Source organism: Bombina bombina, chromosome 1, assembly GCF_027579735.1.
Source record: "Bombina bombina isolate aBomBom1 chromosome 1, aBomBom1.pri, whole genome shotgun sequence".
NCBI lineage: Eukaryota > Metazoa > Chordata > Amphibia > Anura > Bombinatoridae > Bombina > Bombina bombina.
This window is the reverse complement of record NC_069499.1, coordinates 918,844,912-918,855,372: the sequence shown is the minus strand read 5'-3', so window position 1 is coordinate 918,855,372 and position 10,461 is coordinate 918,844,912.

Below are 10,461 nucleotides of genomic sequence, written 5' to 3'. Positions count from 1 at the left end.
TTAAAATCTTTGAAACGTATCTGTACACGTTTATTTACTGTTTCTCTCATGAATTCATGCTTATTATGTTTAGATGCACAAATTGCAGCTCCTATGCAATTTTGTTCGTCATGTGTCAAGAAAACCTTGCAAAATAAAGGTAACATTTTTGAGTCTAATGTCTCTCAGGATGATGCTGTTAAAATAATACCTCCGCTTTCTCCTGCTACGTCCTAAGCCTCAATGGCGTCACATGCAGTGCCCTGCGGTTTCTCTATAACTCCTAGTGGAGTTTATTTAAAAGCAGAAATTGCTGCCCAGGTATCTTCAGGGGTATCTGCAGCATTAGCTGCCATTCCCAGATTACAGGGAAAATGCAAGAGGAAATCTAGAAATTCAGAAAGTAAGGTGCCTGTCCTCAGTTCTGCTTCCCAAGTTGCCCTTTCTCATAAGTCTGATGAGGAAGATACATCAGGACTTTCTGAGGGTGAAATCTCAGATTCAGACAAAATAATTCCTTCTTCTGAGACTGAGGTGGTATCCTTCAGATTTAAGCTTGAACACCTTTGTGTATTGTTAAAGGAGGTTTTAGCAACTTTAGATGACTCCGATACCCCTGTCACTGTCACTCCTAAGAAATCTAGTAAACTTAGTAGTTTCTTTGATGAACCTTCCTGTGCCGGACCGTGCTAGGGAGATTATCTCACAGGAATGGGAGAAACCAAGGGTGTTTTTTTTCCCCGTCTCCCATTTTTAAGAAATGTTTTCCTGTCGAGGACTCCATTAAAGACCCTTGGTATACTGTACCCAAAGTTGAAGGGGCCATTTTCACTCTGGGTAAGAGAACCAAAATTCCTATGGAGGATAGCTGCTCTTTAAAGGATCCGATGGTCAAGAAGCTGGAGGCTTATTTGAAAAAGATTTATGTTCATCAATGTCTCCAATGACAACCTGCGGTGTGTATTGCCACCGTGACTAGTGCAGGCATCTTATTGGCTCAACACCTTGTCTGATTTTCTTCAAGTAGAGAATTCCTTGGATGAAATTCAAGATAGGATTAAAGTTCTTAAGTTGGCCAATTCCTTTATTGCAGATGTAATTTTACAGGTTGTTAAACCAGGAGCTAAATCTTCTAGTTTCGCTGTCCTAGCCCACAGGGCATTTTAATTGAAATCCTGGTCTGCGGACGTTTCCTCTAAAGTCAAGGGCGATTTCTTACAAGGGCAAAACCTTGTTTGGACCCGGTTTGGCAGAAATTATCTCTGATATTACGGGTGGAAAGAGTCTTTTCTACCTCAAGATGGAAGAATAGGTCTAAAGGACGTCAGAATAATTTTCGTTCCTTTCGTAACTTCAGAGGAAAGCCTTCCCTTTCTTCCAAGCAGGAACAATCCAAGTCTTCTTGGAAACCTAATCAGTCTTGGAACAAGGGGAAACAACCCAAAGAAACCCGCAGCTGATTCCAAATCAGCATGAAGGGTTTGCCCCTGATCCGGTATCTGATCAGGTGGAGGGCAGACTTTCTCAGTTCTCTCAAGCCTGGATATGATATGTCCCAGATCCCTGGACTGTGGACATAGTATCCCAGGGTTACAAATTGGAATTCAAGACTTTTCCTCCCAGAGGCAGATTCCATCTCTCAACTCTCAAGATTATCTGCAGACCAGATGAAGAGAGAGGCGTTCTTGAAATGTATACATCTTTCCTACCTGGGAGTGATAGTTCCAATTCCAGTGCAGGAACAGGGTCTCAGGTTCTACTCCAACCTATTTGTGGTTCCCAAAAAAAGAGGGAACTTTCCGTCCCATTCTAGACTTGAAGTTTCTAAACAAGTTTCTCAAAGTTCCATCCCTCAAGATGGAGACTATACGCTCCATTCTTCCTTTAGTACAAGAGGATCAGTTCATGACAACCATAGACCTAAAGGATGCATATCTTCATGTTCCTATTCAAAGGGACCCTCACAGATTCCTGAGATTTGCCTTTCTGGACAAACATTTCCAGTTTGTGGCCCTTCAATTTAGTCTAGTCACAGCTCCCAGAATTTTTTTCTGGGGGCTCTTTTTTGGCAGTGATCCATTCTAGTGGAATTTCTATGGCACCCTACCTGGACGACATATTGGTTCAGGCGCCATCTTTTCAACAAGCAAAATCTCACACAGAGATAGTGTTGTCTTTTCTTCGTTCCAACGGATGGAATGTGAATCTGGAAAAAGCTCCCTTTTCCCCTGCTACAAGAGTAGTGCTCTTAGGGACCATAATAGATTCTCTATTGATGAAGATTTTTCTGACAGAGGTCAGGAAAAACAAAATCATTTCCTCTTGCCTCTCTCTTCAGGCTACTGCTTATCCTTCAGTGGCTCAATGTATGGAGGTAATCGGTCTGATGGTGGTTTCTATTGACATCATTCCTTTTGCTCAAATTCCATTTGAGAGCTCTACAGTTGTGCATGCTCAGACAATGGAATGGCGACCATGCAGATCTATCACAGAGAACAGAGTTAGATCAGTCGTCAAGGGACTCTCTCCTGTGATGGATTTCTCAGGAACATCTGTCTTAGGGCACATGTTTTTGGAGACCTTCCTGGGTGATCGTGACCTCGGACGCCAGCCTGCTAGGGAGCAGTCTGAAACTCATTAAAAGCTCTCAGGGCCTTTGGACTCAGGAATAGTCTGCTCTTCCCATCAACATCTTGGAGTTGAGGGCAATTTACAATGCTCTATTGGCTTGGCCTCAGTTGTCCTCAACCCAGTTTTCTGCTCGAAGAGTCTCGGAACTCTCAGCTCTGCAGTGTGATTCCCCTTATCTTATTTTTCATGCCGAAAAGGCGGTTCTTCGTACTAAGTTAGGTTTCCTTCTTAAGGTTGTTTCTACAAGAACTATCATTTAGGAAATTGTTGTTCCCTCTCTGTGTCCTAATCCTCCTCCTTCCAAAGAACGTTTGTTACAAAATGGATGTTGTAAGTGCTCTTAAATTCTACTTACAGGTGACTAAGGATTTTCGCCTGTCCTCTGCCCTTGTCTCTTTCTCTGGCAAACGTAAAGGTCAGAAAGCTACTGTTACTACTCTTTCTTTTTGGTTACAAATTATAATTTGTTTGGCTTATGAGACTGCTGGACAGCAGCCTCCTGAGAGAATTACGGCTCATTCCACAAGAGCAGTTTCCTCTTCTTGGGCTTTCAAAAATGAAGCTTCTGTGGAACAAATTTGCAAGGCTGCAACTTGGTCTTCTCTACATACTTTTTCCAAATTTTCCATACTTTTGCCTCGGCTGAGGCTTCTTTTGGGAGAAAGGTTCTTCAAGCGGTGGTGTCTTCTCTTTAGGACTGCCTGTCTTGTCCCTCCCTATTTATCCGTGTCCTCTAGCTTGGGTATTGGTTCCCAACAATAATTACTCAAGCCGTGGACTCACCATATCTTAGGAAAGAAAAACAAAATGTATGCTTACCTGATACATTTATTTATTTCCAGATATAGTGAGTCCACAGCCCCACCCATTTTAACACAATTGTTCTTTTAACTATAACCTCAGGCAACTCTACACCTTGTGTTACTCCTTTTTCTCCATTTCCCTTCGGTCGAATGACTGGGGGTTGTGGGTAGGGGAGTGATACATGGCAGTTTAACTGTGGTGCTCTTTGCCTCCTCTTGCTGGCCAGAAATGATATTCCCAACAGTAATTACTCAAGCGGTGGACTCACTATATCTTAGGAAAGAAAAACAAAATTTATGCTTACCTGATAAATTTATTTATTTCCGGATATGGTGAGACCATGGCCCCACCCTTTATTTTAAGACAGTTGTTCTTTTGACTATAACCTCAGGCAACTCTACACCTTGTGGTACTCCTTTTTCTCCATTTCCCTTCGGTCGAATGACTGGGGGTTGTGGGTAGGGGAGTGATACTTGGCAGTTTAACTGTGGTGCTTTTTGCCTCCTCCTGCTGGACAGGAGTGATATTCCCAACAGTAATTACTCAAGCCGTGGACTCACCATATCCGGAAAGAAAGAAATTTTATCAGGTAAGCATACATTTTGTTTTTCCCCCACATGATAGTGTTGTGGTTGTCTGCTCTATATACTGTCAAAACTGTGCTGTAATATAGATGATAAATATGAAGAATAATACTGGTATATTCTGTAATCCAGTTGTGGCTGATGAGGTTCTTGGCCTAGTGATAAGCCGCCTCTTTTGACCTCTTGAGTCTGTTCAGCTGCTCCAAAGTCATAAATAAAGCTAAATATAGATATTTAGGGGCCAACAATATTTTGCGATCCTGCTATAGATATTTATTTAAGTGGATGCTGTAGAAAGGCTGTGTTAATAAGTGGATTAAACTAATATCTTCAGGAGCTCCTGAAAGTGCGACTTCTCAGAGTTGCTGTGTGGACACAACCCCCCCACCTGAGCCTAATCCTGACATTTTTGTTGAACCCATCTCCATCTGACAGAAGCAGAGAAAGAGAAGTCGCTCCCTAAGCCTATGTCTATACTGCGGACAGAAAGGACATATGTTATCCTCTTGCTTTTCCCATCCAGTAAAAGGGAGGGTCTAACCTGTGTTTGAGGAGTCGGGTTAGACTTTGCAATACATTCCTCCAAGACTAAGGTTATGGTACCTGCGCTTATCCATCTTGAGTTGCACTCTGTATACTGTGAGGCTTTTGTGGATTCCAGAGCTGCAGGTATGTTCCAAAACTACACTTTTGCCCAATTTGTGCTGCTAATAAAGTACCACGCAGATTACCTACCAGATTGCTCCAACCACTAAGTACGCCCTGTTTTCCTTGGATCCATCTGACCTTCCTAAATCTGATGGTATGATCGTCATAGTGGATAGTTTTTCTAAAGTTGTCTCACTTCATACCATTTCCAGGGCTACCTACAGTTAAAGCACAGTCTTCTTTCTTCCTTTCCCATATTGTAAGACATCATGGGAAACCTACCAGTATTGTGTCAGACCATGGTTCCCAGTTCATATCTTGATTTTGGAGAGCTTTTTGCAAGAAGATGGGGATCACTGTGTCTCTCTCTACTTCACATCACCCACAGACCGATGGGCAAAAAAACATATGAACCAGACTATTGAGACCTATATTCACCATTATGCCAACTCATATTTTATGATAAATAAATTTTTATTATTTTGTTTTGAAAGCATAGAAACAGAAAAAAGAAAACAAGACATTCTGTGTTAACATGAGACGTAATAACAAAAGGACATGAAAAAAGGAAAAAAAAAAAGAAGAGTACAATGTCTGAGGTCAATATAAACCAATAATTATAAAACTCTTCATCAAAAAGAACAGGCTTACATTAGATTTTATATTGGTGGAATTATTGAAGAGTTAAATATACTTTGTCTCAATTATCCACCTATGAACATTTCAAAGCAACATTTTGCCAAATATGAGTAGACATAGTGAGAGAAAAAAAGAAAAAAGATAATAAAGAAAAAGAGGTAAAGAATAGGAGGGAAAGGACTTTTGTAGTCATGCTATTGTACCTGTAGCTCCTATACCCATCCTCCATCCCATCGGAACTGTCCAACTCATATTTTAATTGATCAGATCTTTTACCTTTAGCAGAATTTGACATCAACTCCTTTGGCACAGTGCCCTTAATACTACACCATTCTATGCAGCTCTTGGCTACCACCGACGTTCTTTTTTCCTTACCGCAATCTTCATCTAGTGTACCAGCAGCAGATCAACACGTGAAAGACTTACTGTTGCATTGGAGGTAGATTTGTCTCCTTTAAAGATAGGCTGCAGGCTGTCAGGATGCGGCGGGGATGATGCTGGTGACTTCCTTGCTGGAACCTGCCTGGGATTGAACCAGGGACTCCAGCTTGCTCCGTCTGCGTCACTAGAGGATGTTTACTTACAGGGGTTTTTAGAATAATTTTATCATCAGTATGTGTGTCTCTGAGCTCCATGGATGCTAGCCATTTAGGGAAGTGCTCTCTGACTACATATTGAGCAACCTATGCATTTACTCCTTTCTTTGGCATTGGAATATTTTTTTTCCTGTTTGTTGCTGGACTTCCTGCTAGGGACATTGCCTATGTTTGGATTCTTGCTGCCTGTCTTTGAACCTTGGACTATCCTGACCTTGTCTCTGCATATGAGTTAGTTCTATTGGTTGGACTTTCCCGGCTGCAGTTTTCCAGCTTCGTACTTTACTATCTGCTGTGCCTATTTGTTGTCATGTCTTCAACACTATCTTTGCTGCTGCTTGCAGCTTGTATTAGGCACCTTGTATTCCATTGCTTGGTCAAGAAACCGGCATTCCCTTTGTATTCTAAATGCTTCTAACATAACATAACATTAGACATGGCATATCGAGTTTTGTTTATGTAAGCCACTATTTTGTAAGTAGCTTTTCAAATATGCTAATCTAATAACTTTATATTTAAGAAAGCACTATAATTATATAGAAGCATTAGCTAAAATGGAGGGGTGTCTCATTAATTCAGATAATGCAAGCCTATAATTTCATTATTTTCAATCTCCATTAGGTCACATATTATATAGTTTTTCTCGCCATTAAATGGACATTCTAAAGATACCATTATTTTCATTAAATCTTATCATTTACTATAAAAAAAATTATGAAACATGATGAAAAAATGGAAAAAAACACTTTGACCCCCAAAATCTGTTACATATCTACAACTACCAAAAAACACACATGCCAAATAGTTTCTAAATTTTGTCCTGAGTTTATAAATACCCAATGTTTACATGTTCTTTGCTTTTTTTTTTGCAAGTTATAGGGCAATAAATACAAGTAGTTCTTTGCTATTTCCAAACCGTTTTTATTTTCAAAATTAGCAAGTTACATTGGAACCCTGATATCTGTCAGGAATCCCTGAATATCCCTTGACATGTATATATTTGTTTTTAGAAGACATCCCAAAGTATTGATTTAGGCCCATTTTGGTATAGTTCATGCCACCATTCCACTGCCAAATATGATCAAATAAAAAAAATTGTTCACTTTTTCACAAACTTTAGGTTTCTCACTGAAATTATTTACAAACAGCTTGTCCAATTATGGCACAAATGGTTGTAAATACTTCTCTGGGATCCCCTTTGTTCAGAAATAGCAGACATATATGGCTTTGGCGTTGTTTTTTGGTAATTAGAAGGCCGCTAAATGCCACTGCGCACCACACTTGTATTATGCCCAGCAGTGACGGGGTTAATTAGCTAGCTAGTAGGGAGCTTGTAGGGTTAATTTTAGCTTTAGTGTAGTAGACAACCCAAAGTATTGATCTAGGCCCATTTTGGTATAGTTCATGCCACCATTTCACTGCCAAATGCCATCAAATAAAAAAAATGTTCACTTTTTCACAAACTTTAGGATTCACACTGAAATTGTTTACAAACAGCTTGTGCAATCATGGTACAAATGGTTGTAAATGCTTCTCTGGGATCCCCTTTGTTCAGAAATCGCAGACATATATGGCTTTAGCATTGTATTTTGGTAATTAGAAGGCCGCTAAATGCCGCTGCGCACCACACTTGTATTATGCCCAGCAGTGACAGGGTTAATTAGGTAGCTTGAAGGGTTAATTTTAGCTTTAGTGTAGACACCCCACCCCCAATCCCTCACAAACAGCTCTCTTTCCTCCCCCACAGAGTGGCCCTCTCTTCATCGGTGTGCCATAAAAGGTATTGCAGTGATGCCTAAATATCGAGGCATCACGGCAATACCTTGAAAGCGGCTGGAAGTGATCAGGAACGCTTCCAGCCGCTTGAAACCCCTGAGGACGTGCCAGGAACGTCCGTGGTAGTTTAGGGTATTTTTTGTAGGACGTTCCTAGCACGTCCTCGTTCGCGAAGGGGTTAAACATAAGGCCAGTCTGCAATTTCACTCAAATGAAATAAAAAAGGTTAAAGGAAAAATGTACAAGTGTAAAGTATGATGCAAATTTTAAAAGGAAAGTCAAAATGAAACATTTAGAATTCACATAGATCATGCATTTTTAACCCCTTGTCCATATGGACGTAGGTACTATGTCACACAATACTTTGCCCAGCATACTTTGTTCATTGTCGTACTTTTGTCCAACACTTTGGCACATGCTGCGATCCCGCTGTCAGCTTAGAAAGTGGAGACTGCAGTTGGGGGCAGAAGGCACCTGCCTTCATGCCCTTACTATATGAAGCCAGATTGCTGATACAGACAGCGTCATTGTCTGTATCGGATCAGGGATGCCATGGGAGGTGTGGGAAGGAGGCGGTGGGCTGTCCATCACTGGAGGGGGAGGGAGGATTCCCTACACTACGGAAATATTTTTGGAAGGGGTGGGACCCTTCATTGAGATCAACTGGAGGGGAAGGTGGGTAGGGGAGGGGGTTTCACTACACTACAGAAAAAAAAACCTCCCCCCCAAACGGCACACTGGCAATAAAAGTAAAAAACAAATATGGAGGTGCTGTGAGGGGTGGGGGAGAGCTATTTCTGAGGGATCAGGGAGGGAATCCCTACACTACAAAAAATACATAAAAAAAATGGGGGAACTTCCGGGCAACTCCAGCTTTTCAATAATACTTTCAAGATATTGTCCGCTAAAAGAATCATCTGCTACACATATGTATAAAGTTGAAACTAATATGTGCCCGGTATTATATTAATCACTGTTGGCATCAGCACTTGGAGCCTTCGCTAAACCACCCAGTAGGGCATCTTTGGCCCTGTTGTTACGCAACACTTAATGTGCCTTAACCCTTTTCTGTTCTTATGCTTGCCTAACACCTACTGCAGAAGCTTATTATGGAGACTGCTACATTTATTCTAGAAGAGCTGTGCTGCCTACTTGATGGCTACCTAACTGCATTTGAGAAGACACTGTCTAGGGAACTTTCTTACAGAGGTGGTCGTACCTCAGAGCAACTTATTCTACCGAAAACCTGCTCCAATAAAGAAAGGGAGTGGTGGCGCTTTGGGGCCTCAGTGCTTGCCACTTAACTCTATTGAACATTTGAAAGATCTAGAGTCTGGTCCCGTGAAACCTGCAGTGTGGTGTGATGGGGCTGCGGCCGGGAACAGGAAAATACCACAGGGAACCTTGTATAACCGATGGCTATAGAAGGTATTATTACTGTGAGCCATTCATCTCACACCTACAGAGACCTCTGCCGGAGTCCTTACTGAGAACATTGAAAGTGTACTGCTGCAGGCCTTAATCCCACTAAGACCCAAATCTGCGCAGCTTGGGTATCATTTTGTTATAATTTAATTACCAGTCCTACTGCAAACTATTATTATGCTCTACACTGTTATGTTACAACAGAACTGGGACCCTGGTGGTTTATTTTTGCTGGACATGGCAGGGAGCAGGAGTAGGGTAATTGTATATCCGTGGCAATCAAGATGAGAGCTATGGCCCCGAGTGTCCCTTGATGATTATTATGCGGTACAATATTGCATGTGTTGTTTATGCTCCCACATGTGTTTGTCTAACTCGGCATGGGCTTGGTGAGACTGTTGAGAAACCTTATGTATGGGGAGCCCAGTCGTCTTGTTTTGCATAGCTGTATAACTCTTTAATATAGGGCTGCTTTTCTAAACTGTCACTATGTATTAGTAAGCCGTTTTTGTGCATTAACAACTGTAAAATTGTTATCCTTTATATATAAATTGTGAGGCTCTGTCTGATTTAACTTGCTAAACTCTGTTGTTTATTTTTATATTTATAAATTTGTATTCAGTTTTGAAGAAACAATAATAACAGCTCATTCAGAAAAACAAAGAATCAAAAGAAAAAAAAGACATACAAGTAACGACCTTCTCAACCCCCAGTCTTCTGGAGTCTCTAAACTGCTGGACACTGCAGTTACAATAATTAAGTTACATAGAACCTATGCATCTTTTGTAAGTGGCCTTAGGCATAATATATGATAATTTGAGAATTAAGAGGTGAGTTAGAAAAAGAATAGTAGCAAAAGCAGTATCATTCCTGGTATTTAGCACCCAGCTAAAAGCATTAGGAAGGCTTGAATGATATAAAAAGAAAAGGGGAGGGGGGGGAGTGTCTGCATGCGAAACGTCTTTCCCGAGAGCTTAACCTCTCAACCAGTTGTCACTACATCTTGTGTAGTAATAGTGTCCCAATATAACAATGTTCTGTATCATGTCTATTCTATTTGTTTTGAGATGAGTATTCTTCTAGCAGAATCAGTTCTTGAGTCCGAGTTTTCCCACTCAGCTACTGTAGGGATTACTATGGATTTCCACCTTCTTGCAATGAGGGATTTTGCTCCATTCAAGCAAATTTGAAAAAGAAGCAGTCTAATTTTACACCCACATTTAGGTCTATCATTGAACAACACAAATGAGGGGGAAAGTTCCATTAATTTAGCTAGTATTCCCTCAACTGATGTCCTAAAGCCTACAAAAAGGGGGCAAGACCACCAAATGTGCAAAAGTGTTCCAGCCTCCCCACACCCCCTCCAGCAAAGGCAGGAT